The following is a 12564-nucleotide window of genomic DNA, read 5'->3' as shown; positions in this document are numbered from 1 at the left end:
GACGTCAGCTGGCCCAGACATGTGCATGCATGCACGCGTACGTGTGGTGTCGGGTCGATGTCGCGCACGCGGTGGTCGTCCATGCAACTCAAGCCCAGCAGCTCTACGACGATGTTCCCCTCAAAAAAAAAAAAGCTCTACGACGATGTTCATGCTGCCGCCCAACCGGCCGGCCAGCCGGATCATCACGCACGAAACGCATGCATTGCATACACACCTGACCTGCACTGCACTGCACAGCACAGCACACGGCAGGGTGACCGCCGGATCATTACAATCTACAAAACGCATGCATGCATGCATGCATTGTGGAGTGGGGACGGGGCTTGCCTGCGCCCCGGCGTGCGCCCATCTGTGCGCCGCTGACACGCGTCACCCATCCATGCCTCCCCCTCTCGTGGCCCTTTTTAGCCGCAGAAAAAAACCCCGAAATACCCATCGACTAGTACACCGCTGCCCCGTCGTATTCCTCACCTCTTTCACTTCCCGTAGAAAAAATGCTACTGTAGTACTACTGCCTTCTTTCCCCTCGAGAACTCAGACATGGAACAAGCATGGAGGACGGAGAGGATGAAGCCGTCGGATGTCCTCCCCCTGCAGCTGCGCCCCTTTCCCTCTCACCGGATGGCAATTCCCCCCGCCGGTGGCCTCATCCTTGTCTCGCCGGACGCGCAGTGGATCACCAGCTCGAGCGCTCCGTCCCGGACATGGAGGAGCTGGATCCTGGGAGCTGAGCTCCGCGACGCGCCTGACCAGCTCGAGCGCTCCAGCCCGGGACCGGGAGGAGGTGGATCCTGGGTGGCGCAGCTGCCTCAATTAGCTCGAGCGTGGCAACCCGTACCCGTACATGGAGGCGGTGGATCCCGGGTGGCGCAGCCGCTGCCTTGAGCGTGCTGCAGGTCAGCCGGAGGCGGCGGACCTGGATGCTGGAAGCTCCTCCGGCTCGCGATGGAGTGCTCCGGCCGTTCGTTTGTCCGTTCGGAAGGATATTCAGCTCTACCTCCACGGCAGACACGACACATCCACACAGGTATACTCTCTTGTTGCTTTGTTGCTCTCGTGAGCTCTGATTTATTGCTTGTTTATAGAGGTAATCTGATTACTATCCCACGGGAGACAAGCACCAACTATGCTTATGTGCATAGAGATAATCTGATTACTATCACATTCAATCCATGGTGAATAACAAGTTAAAAGTAGTGTCAACTATGCATTTGATTAAATCGACTTCAATGCATAGGGATAATTGATCGATTTCTGTTTCAATCCATGGCCAATAACAAGAAAATTAGTGTCAACCATGACATTGATTAAATCGACTTCAATACACGAGACAAAAGTTTGTACACAACAAATTGAGTATCTTATGGAGCGAATGTGAGAAATCTTGTCTGGTGTGAGCAGTCATTTTTCGTTCGATCTGCCGTAAGCACGTAGGGTGATGACGGGGTAGGAAAGGTGGACCAAGATGGCAGAAGGACGGCAGCCACGCCATAGCTACAAATCGTTCATAGCAAATTTATTAACTTGGCTCCGGTTCATGGAAGAAGACTTGATTCTGCTCTGTCATCATAGTAGAGGTAGAGGTTCCAATGCTCTGTTGCTGCAGAGCTGAGTTGTGCAGTTGGAATTCAATGCATATGTGATTTTCTGGATGGCCCTATGTGCAGAAATGTAGCAAAGTTCAATGATGCAGAAGTTTCAAAATGATAAAAAAAGTTGACAATGTAGAATGCTTATACCATTAGTGTATTGTATTGTTGGTATCCTGCCAGCATTCTTGGGTTCTGTGGCATCGAGATTGTATTTCCAAGTGACGATTGAATTGAAGGATTTAGCAATGGGTTGTACTGCAAGTACGGTGCAACCATTTGATTTGTCATAAACTCCAAATGACCCTATAAAAATGATAGATACATGTCAGTAAAAGTAAATTTTCTATGTGAAACAAGCAAGATCATTTTATACTCTCGATATGCTTTCAGGTTGTACTCGTAAAGAATCACTGGCCTTCTTTTTCTGCGTTGTTTTTGCTATCTCAAAGCCACCAGTTGGTTGCAGTGACATTGAGACTGTATTACCAAGTGATGGCTGCACTGAAGCATTTAGGAATGGGTTGTACTGTAGTTGCGGCACACCCATTTGATGTGCCATAGTTTCGAAATGACCCTATAAAAAGTGATTGATGAATGTTAGCAAAATTTATTTCTATGTGAAACAAGTGTGACAGTTTTATACCGTTGATGTGCTTGTAAGTTGTGCCTGTAGAGAATTGTTTGTCTTCTTTTTTGTTTTTCCTTTCACCAAGCCACAAGTGGGTTGTGGTGACATCAACATTGTGTTACCAAGTGATTGCTGCATTGAAGCATTTAGGAATGGGTTGTACTGCAATTGCGGTGCACCCATTTGATTTGTCAGAAGCTCCAAACGACCCTATAAAAAGTGATAGATAAATGTGAGTAAAATTAAATTTTCTATGTGAAACAAGTGGGACAGTTTCAGACCATTGATGTGCTTTCATGTTGAACTTGTAAAGGATCATTTTTCTTCTTTTTCTTCTTTGTTATTGCTTTCTCCAATCCACCAATGGGTCTTGCTGATCCTCGTGCAGTCTTCTCCTTCTCCTTAATACCTCTCGGCTTGGCAAGCCCCTCGTTGTGTTTTGAAACTCTACTAGAGTCGATAAGTGGACCTGCAACTATAAAGTGAAATGCAAGTCTTATACAAAACTGTATGCAATTAGTAGTACAATATATACCTTGTGAAACAGACGAGTTGCCCAAATCTGGATCAGGAGGGTCAGGATCAGTTCTTATTTTCAAGTGTTTCTCCACAGCTTGTGCTAGCTGCTCTGCGCATTTAGCAACCATATCATATGTTTCGTCGGATTCAGAGGCACGAGCAGCTATTTTCACAAACATTCTGCACAACTCCTTGTAGTAGTTTGACATTTTTGCTTTTCGATCCTCATGCAGATTGCGATTGCTTGTTATCTCTAGAACTTTGGCATCTATTGTCCACCTTTTCAATATATATTGTTCAGGGATATGCTTGATATTATTGATATCAAGTACCTTTAAGCAATGACGGCACAAAATTCCAGCGAATTCAAACTTCTTACAACTACAATTCACCTTTTGTTCATTTGGAGCAAATCTAACAACATGCTCACGTTTTGTGTCATGAAATTTTACCATATAAACCTTCTGCTCTGTATCACTGTCATCACAAAGGAATGTGTCATAGTTCAGGGTCAGAAGCACTTCCTCCTGAAATATCTTGAATATTGCTGGAGTATATGTAGTTACAGCTTGCCTTAATATATAGCTTGATTCTGCCTTCATCTTGGGAGTAGTTTGTGATGCCTTGAAGTCACACTTCACTTCTTCAAATCTTTTATCTGCAACAAGCCGTTCGAAATGCTCGAAAAAAGTAAGCATGTCATACTTAATACTGATGTAACGCTTCAGTTCATTGTTCATGCTTTCACTTCTTTGGGTAGTGCTCATGTGGGCAGAGAATGTATTTCTACCATACACTAGTGCCCACTGTTCCCTTTTCTCGAACAACCTTTGAAGCCATGTATTCTCACGTAGTCCATGCTTATCAAGCATATCATTCCATGCACTTATAAATTCTTCTTCTTCCTCTATGTCATAGATACAATGCTGGAAATCACTATTGAACTTCTTATATTCTGGAACAACTCCACCAAGGTGCTTGCAAGCATTTTGATTCATGTGCCACACACAAAGTCTATGGTGAGAGTGAGGTAGGACTTCACTGATTGCCTTGGCCATTGCTGCATCTTCATCAGTTAGAATTGTCTGTGGATGTTTCCCTGACATAACTTTTAGAAAAGTTCTAAAAAGCCAACCAAAACTTTCAGCAGTTTCATCATAGAGAAGTGCAGCACCAAACACAATAGTTTTCTTGTGATTATTCACCCCAACAATCAAACCAAATGGACGCCCATCATTTAGTTTCCTATATGTGGTGTCAAAGCTTATGACATCACCGAAAGTTGCATAGTCTGAGACCATTTTGGAGTCAGCCCAAAAAATATTAGTTATCAAATCGTCCTCATCTACTTGAATTGAATAAAAAAACTTGACATCTTCTGCTACCTTCTTCTCCATGTATTCTAACACTCCCCCTGTATCACCTTTCGCTGCTTGTAATGTTCTTTTCGAGTACAACCGATTTTTCATGTCTTGCGGGATAAAACCAAGGTTCTCCTGTCCACATGCTTCTTTGGCCATAAGATCAATAGTTGCTTTATTTGAAATGCCTACAGACTTTGCGACCTCTGCAGCCGCTATCTGTGCATCGGTAACTTTTCTGTGAGATCTCAAGTATTGGGCCATGGTTCCAGTAGCAAGAATGTGGTTATGTGTCTCCTCAAATTCATACACCTGATAAAATCCATTCCTAAGACTTATTTTCATATGTGCATTACATCCACATCGTGATTCAGGCCTACTATAACTGAATGTATCTTCTCTCTTATCTTCAGCTCGAGTTCCTAGTAGTTGAAAATATTGTCTTAGTGCATCTAAAAATTATTATACTCCAAACAAATTACAAGTGGTCAATACCTTGACGAGAACAGAAAAATGTCCTCTGTTGTATTGTATTAGAGTTCTTTACTTTATGCTTACTGCCTCTCCGGACGCTAAAACCCATAACTTCAGCATACTTGTTATAAAAGGAATAAGCCTCCTCATCAGATAAAAAATTCATTCCAATCTTTGGTACTCTTTCATTAATACGATCTTTCGCATTGGTAGCTGCGGTTTCTTGCACATCCTGTATCAATTAATATACATTTTTAGTTAATACACAGATGTAAAACAACCATGTTTATTTGCATTGCAAGATGGAGACTAGAAAGATGAAAGGAGGATATGAAGAATACAAGTGAGAATCTCACTTTTGGTGTTTCTGATCCATTATCATCATGGTTCCCATGACCACTCCCTGGAGAAGCCATCAGGGAGGACAAGAAGATCCTTCTTCAATCTCTAGGTCGCTCCAGACTCGAGACGTTGCATCTGCTTGACGCCACTGATTGATGAATGATAAGAGTCAGCTAGTTGTTTCAGCAGTCTCTGTTAATCTTTGTATTTTCTGATTGATTCCAATGCAGCAGCGTGAGATTTGGAGACAAGGATGCAGTCCTCTGTATCCCTGATTATTGGCGGGATTAAGAGATTTGATTTGACGGGATTAAGAGATCTGATTGGGTGGGATTATTTCCCTCCATTTTTGTATTCAGTTTTGGTGATCTGCAAGTATTACGGGTCCAAGTGAAAGAGGTGAGGAATACGACGGGGCAGCGGTGTACTAGTCGATGGGTATTTCGGGATTTTTTTTCTGCGGCTAAAAAGGGCCACGGGAGGGGGAGGCATGGATGGGTGACGCGTGTCAGCGGCGCACAGATGGGCGCACGCCGGGGCGCAGGCAAGCCCCGTCCGTGGAGTGGAGTGGTACACCTGACCTTTGATTGCTTGTCTCCTCTCCTACCACGACGCCTGCCTGCCTGCTACGTACTAGTACTCGATTGTCCACATTATTAACTGCACCCGAAAGTAATAATAACATTCCAATCTCTTCCAGGGAAGAACAAGTAATGAAGCAACGATTCTCGTAAATGTCTTGATGGATTGGCTATCTACGAGCACTCCAAATCGCCCAAAGTAGGACAATCATCTGCGGACACATGCATCTTCATGCATCGCAAAAAGCCACTTCTTGCCATTGGGAAGCAGTAGCACATCATATTCCCCGTGTAGGTTGTGGGATAGTGATCCAACGCGCACCCTCGCCCGCGGGAATGGGCCAGCCTGTTCGTGTGTTCTGCATTTTTTCTGTTTGGCTTTGTTTCATGTTTATTTTTCTCTTAAAATTCATCAACTTTTTCTAAATAATCCTTCGAACTTATGATTTGTCCAAAATGTTGAACAAATTTCAAATTCATGTATTTTTTTTAAATTAGTGAATATTTTTTGAATCTGAAAACAACTTTGGAAATTCATGAATATTTTATCAAACTCGTCAACATCGTGTTTGAATCTCAAGTTCATGTTTTTTATTTAGTGATTTTTTCTGAAATTAGTGAAAAAGTGAACTCACAAATAGTTTTTAGAATTCTGAATATTTTTTGTATTCGCCAACATTTCTTGAAAGTCATGAACAGTTTTTAACACACATTTGTTTAATTCATATGTTTTTTTCGAATTAACATTGTTTTGAAGTGACAAACACTTTTAGGGAATCATGAACATTATATAGTTCAGGAATCGTTTTCCAAATCTATGAACATTTTATAAATAGCAAACATTTTTTGAAGTCACGAACATTCTTCAGAATTAACAAACTCTTTTTAAAACTAAGAATTTTTTTCAAAAACATATTTTTTTATATCTGCAGCATCTGGTTTTTTAGCCCGTTTTTGAAAAAGAAAATAAAAAATTCTCTAAACCGGCCAGACCTTTTGGAGGAGAAGCAACAAAATGGGCCGGCCTACAAAGCGGCGTCTCGTCCGGCCGTTACCGAGGAGGACTCTTGTGGCTCGGTTTCTGCGGCGCAGCCGCAAGCAACCGATCGAGGAGGCCGCCGCCCCGACCCTGCTGCCTGCTGCCTCCACAGAAACCCCGACACGATCAGGCGACTTGGTCAGGCCTCCAGAGAAACTCCGACTCAAAAACCCACACCCTGCTCCCTCCAAAGAAAGAAGGAAAGTATCTCTAGCAGATAAAGCTTTCAATCTGCTGGAAGATCGCCGGAGGTACTAGGTAGTAGTACGTTACAAGCGAGTCTTCTTTGCTGCTCCTCGTCCTCATCCTGTACGTACGTGTCTAGTACTAGTACTAGTAATATTCTTCATTAATTCTTAATAATTGTTTTTGTGTTCCATTTGATTCCTTTTCAGCTTGTTGCATACTTACATTTGTTGCCTGAATGAATGGCTTCCTTACATTCGTATCATCATTCATTCATTCATTGAAACACAGGGATTTCTTCTTCTTGCAACTTGCAAGTTAAGGATGACGGCATCCAACGCAAATTCCTCATGTAATTGGTAACTCATTCTGCTTTTTGCCTATTCTATTTCTATTCTCCACACCTTACATATATCTATATGCTCAACCCTTCGGAATTTTTTTTATACACAAGTTCGAATACCCAGTCCTCGGAGGGGGCAGCTGACCAGGGTGATAACCTTTCGAGGCTGTTCACGGACTTCGCCGTGGACAACACGTTCGCAGAGGCGCGTATCAGGGCCGCTTTCTACCCCAAATTCAAAAATGACAAGTCCGATCAACAGGTTTTTAATCAACGCTTACTTTCTAAATCTTCCACTGCTTAATTAATTGCACTTTGGGACTCCCGGCCCATTTAGATTTTGGGAATGGGGTTTTAATTAAAAACCTTTAGTGGGAACCCAACCTTACCCCCCCTGTTTTGTGATGGCAGACACGGACTCGGATGATTGAGATGGTGTCGTGTGGCTCAGCTACCATGGAGGTATGTTTGATTTCTTCTTCTTTTGCCGTTTGGTTAATTAATTACTGGTTTTATTTTAGCTAACTGCTTGCAGTGATGACGGTTAAAATGTGTTCACCCTACAAAGATAACTTTTTCTCCAGGTTACGCTCAAGCATTCAGGATCTCTATTCATGTATGCCGGTCACCTTGGTGGAGCATATTCCAAGAACAGCTTTGGAAATATGTAGGCGCCGCTAGTTTGTCTTCTTGTTCTTTGTTTGTTGAGCTGTTTATTTAACCGAATGAAGGTGTAATTCCTTACTTCTTTGGGGATATGTAGCTACACTGCTGTGGGCGTTTTTGTCCTGGACCGTATGTTTCGTGAAGCTTGGGGGAACGAAGCACCTAGAAAGCAAGCCGAATTTAACGATGTTCTTGAGGTATCCCATGCATGCCAGTGCAACTTTCTCAACAACTACATGCCTTTTTGCTCTCTAACCTTTCTTTGATACATACTAGTTTATTGGAATTTTAAACACTCATCAAGAATGTTAAGTTTACTATTAGGGCTTTTCATCGTTTGCATTTCTGCTTGTCAGCTGTTTTCTTAAAATTACTGATTTTGCCGCCGTTCTGTGCTTCTAGAAAAAACGGATAAACATTTCAATGGAACTTGTGACGGCTGTATTAGGAGACCATGGGCAAAGGCCAAATGATGATTATGGTATGATGCCTGATTACTTCACCTATTTAACCGTGACATCAATTTTCAGTCCATGAATTTTACCATTCTTGCTAGTCCTTTTTTTGCACAAAATCTCTTTTGAATGCATATTTATATCTTTTATGTTGGCCTTTATGCAGCCGTGGTTATAGCTGTAACAGAGTTAGGTCATGGAAAACCAAGGTTCTATTCTACTCCACAAGTGATTGCCTTTTGTCTAGAATGGCGCCTACCAACAAATCATGTGTGGCTATTTTCCACAAGGTGGTCATCTGACAAGTTTATGTTTCCTACGCCGAAGTATTTGACTGCCTTGCTTGATATAAGTTTCCATTCTGAAGCTGTTTGAGATGAGATGCATCTTCATAATTGTTCTTTTAATGAGACTACAAGAGGGTTAAACAGTTTGTTGCCACTAATTTAGTTATTAATATTCCTTGTGTATGAGCCATTATTATTGCCGTGCCCTAAAAAAGTGCATATCTCTTCAGTCTTCACTGCTGGGTCTTCTCCTAATATTATTATTCTTTATCTTTACATCTTTGCAAGGAAATCTCAAAGTAGGAAATGCATACTAGTAGGAAAAGTTAATATCTCTAAAGCAAGGCCGCTCACATGTAGGATGTGGTATTCAAGAATTTTTCTGCCATGTGAAATATGTGTAGTTTTGTCAATTGTGACTAGTTTAAGTTTAAATTGTGGTTGGTGCTCTTGTATTAAATTGTGGTTTGCTACCTCTGACATCAATGGTCCTGAATGTGTTAATAGCCAAATGGAGAATTGGGGAACATCAGTAAGTAAACAGAAAGAGCTTTGCAAACTGTTGGATGAATGGTATATTACTAACTTCTTTCTCTTCGTTCATAGGAGTTTTTTTTTACCAAACTACATATGTTTCTTTTAATTTTATTGGTTTGCCAAACAAAATAGGGCTGTGTATATTACAAGCAAGTGCGGAAATAAGCCACCCTCGTCCTCGACGTATCTTAGCGAGGCAGAGCCTTTCCTTGAACAATATGCTAAAGCAAACCAGGATTTGATAGGGGCTACCGGTGACTTGGTTCAACCGTCTAGTCCTACTACGTCCCTTCAATGGTGTTTCAAAACCCGAGGGCCTTATCGTCTTCTTTCCTGGTAAATTCTGTTTTTCCTTATAACAGTTTTTAAGGTTTACGTTTCATCTTGAGTTGCTTTCAGTCATTAGAATAACTGAGGATATTGCTCTCAAGCAAGATTAAAAAACTTGATGAATCATCATTCGTATAGGTCATCTTTTCACTGCCAAGTTTCAATTTAATGATGATTTTCTAATTCCCATTATGTCCTTGTTATATTATTTTGTTCTCCGTCAGGTATACCTGGTTGTGCAAAGTCTGCTCTATGCAAGGAACTATTGAAAATGCCTGGTGGCCTTGGTGATAATCGCCCTCTTCATTGTTTGATGGGAGATCTTATTAAAAAACGTATGCAGCATTTGGCAGTATTCTTTGGTTGATATGTTTATATCATAGGACCAAAATATAGATTCAATACACTTCTATTTTGCCCTTTTTGCAAACTATCTGCCCTTACAGGATACTGGCAAAAGGTTGCTGACGACCAGAAAAAGGAACCATTTACAATAACCCTCGCTGACAAAAACGCACCAAATGAGCAAGTGTGGAGGCAGGCAAGATTGCTACTTTCAAATTACAAGATGGAGTCAATGTTATTTCTTTCACATGCTACATACAGTTTAGAAAGAAAGAACTGAACTTGTGGTCCATTTATATATTGTAGATTAACGATATGTGTGGGACCACAAAAGCGGCTGCTGTTCCTGCTGTTCCTGATTCTGAAGGTAATTAGTTATCTGTATTCTTTATAAAAAAATTTTATTTCATGCTTTTTCTGCCACTTGACATAAAAAAACAAACCCCAGATTATTTAGATTCTACTAGAAGAATGTTATTCCCGTCTTCACTGTCTATATCTCTATTTATGAAGCGTTTGTAATTTTTCTTCATTTCCTTGAAACTGCAGGCACCGATACAAATCCATTTTCTTTTGAGGCTCTTGCTGTTTTCATGTTTCGTGTACTCCAGCGGGTCAATCATGAGGTATACAAATCCATTTTCTCTTCAAGCTCTTGCTGTTTTCAAGTTTTCTGTATATTGTAAATTGTCCTCTAACATGTTATGACTACATATCTACATATAAAGGGAAATCTGGACAAGGCATCACCGGATGCTGGTAAGGTTTTGCTAAGGTTTTACAACCTCTATGATGGCAAGGTATGCCCTTTCCTAAAAATACAGTTTGAGATCATATTGGAATGTTATACCATGTTATCAGTGTTGCATTCAAGAAAAATGCACTTCCAGAATCGACGAGAATTCGAAGGCCAACTGTATGAGCGTTTCGGCTCCTTGGTTAAGATGCCTCTCCTCAAGCCAGATAGGTAGAGATTTTTACATATTCCTGAAGCCAGAGAAACATGCCATTTTTGTTGGTCTTAAAAAAACTTGTATTTACTGAACTGCTACCTGGTTCTCCTATTTTTAGAGCTCCATTGCCTGGTGATGTCAATAGTATCTTAGACGAGGGGCTTAGCGGCTTAGCTTATTCATATTGCATCGAAGCAGGCATTTAAGAAGGTATGGAACTGCTACCTCTTAACCCCCGAGTACAAATTAAGCTACTGCTGTGTCAGCTGATAATGTTCGCAGAACTAGTGTGGAATAGTCAAATAGTCATCAAAATCATGATTCTTTATAATCTGGCTGATTTGATCAATAATGTCGAATCAGAGTGGAGCCATCGGAATGGGCACAGTGGGGGGAGAGGTTGCGCGAGATCTTGTTTGAGAATGCTGATTATCTTAAATCCATTCAGGTAAACATATCTCATGTATTTATTTGTCAGTGAAAATCTGTATTCTTTTCAGGAAACACTTAACTTTATGGACTGACGTGTTGTATTGATTTGAGTCGAAGTACATACAGTAGGCTTACAAGAGAACATACACAAACCCTAAACTTGGTTGGAAACACCATATATTAATTGTACCACCGTCTCTACTTTCGGGCACCTACACTCACACATTTGGGTACCAACCTAATCCATTGGGTAATAACTAATAACACCCTTTTTACAGTCACAAGTTTGGAATATTAGCCTTAACATTTAATCTCATCTCTGATTTAGCAATAGCAATTGAGATGACTTTACATTGCTATGTGAGGTGCTTTGATCAGGAGGGAGTTATTGGCTAGCAATAGCATTCACCGATCCTGCCTACCAAAAGTCTGAAACCATCAAAGTTTACAATTTCAGCGCACAGAAAGATGTTCCCTGAGGAAAAAGATAATTGATTTCTTTGGCTCTAATGTCTAGGTTCCGTTTGAGGCTGCGGTGAAAGAAGTAGTGGAACAGTTAAAGGCTGTGGCAAAAGGTGATATCAAACCACCTGATATTGCCAAGCGGAGGTTGGGCAATATCGTTTTTGCTGCTGTTACATTATCCCTGGCAGACGTATTGGGCCTTGTCCGGAAGGTAACAAGTGTATGCTCATCTTATATGGTATATTCTCCAATAAGATGTATTGGACGATGCTCTGAATCTAACCGGATCATGCATATTGCACAACTGAACTCAACAGGTTGCAGAGAAGGACACTGATGTCAACAATTTTCTCAACGGCCTAAAATTAGAGGATAGCCTGAAGAACAAGGTGCATGTCACCCTCGCCCACAAAAGGGCCCATGGTGTAGCCGCGGTTGCAAGTTATGCGGTCTACGAGAAGCAGGAACTCCACGTATCGTTTAATGCTTTCTTCTACACCGAGAACATGGCTGCCCTCGAGGCACAGATCGGAACGGTAAATGGTGAGACTATTGTCTGCAGAAATGATTGGCCACATGTTACTCTATGGACAGCCGCAGGCGTGGCACCAAAGGAAGCAAACACACTGCCACAGCTGGTTTCCCAGGGAAAAGCAAAGCGGGTGCTGGTCGACCCTCCTATCACCATCTCTGGAGTTGTCGACTTGAACTGTTCTTAGATTAGATATATTTGTGGTGCAAAAGTGAATATAAGAGTCAGGAGTCATTAGGTAGCTGATGGTGGTGACGGCTTTGTCAATGTTAGTTTAAATTTCATGCCACAAAGTCCTCCATATTACTGTTCACAATTTGTATGAGGCTTTTGGAGCTTGATCTCTAAACACTTGAGCAGTGAATGCATTACCACAACCTCGTTTCCTTTTGATAGTATCGACATATTTATGGACTTCTTGGACCACATAAATATGAAAATGAGTCTTGAGGCTTGACCAACACTTATCCTCGGCATCTTGAAGGGTAGTTGAA

At 41.5% G+C, this 12564-nt stretch overlaps 1 pseudogene; it reads left to right on the top strand.

Annotated features, from left to right (window-relative positions):
- The first annotated feature begins 917 nt into the window (after positions 1-917).
- On the top strand, positions 918-12257 carry LOC125533244 (annotated as a pseudogene).
- Positions 12258-12564: the final 307 nt, after the last annotated feature.

Source organism: Triticum urartu, chromosome 1 (genome assembly GCF_003073215.2).
Source record: "Triticum urartu cultivar G1812 chromosome 1, Tu2.1, whole genome shotgun sequence".
Classification (NCBI taxonomy): Eukaryota; Viridiplantae; Streptophyta; class Magnoliopsida; order Poales; family Poaceae; genus Triticum; species Triticum urartu.
Note: the sequence above shows the minus strand (reverse complement) of the source record. Positions and strands in the feature narration are given on the sequence as shown.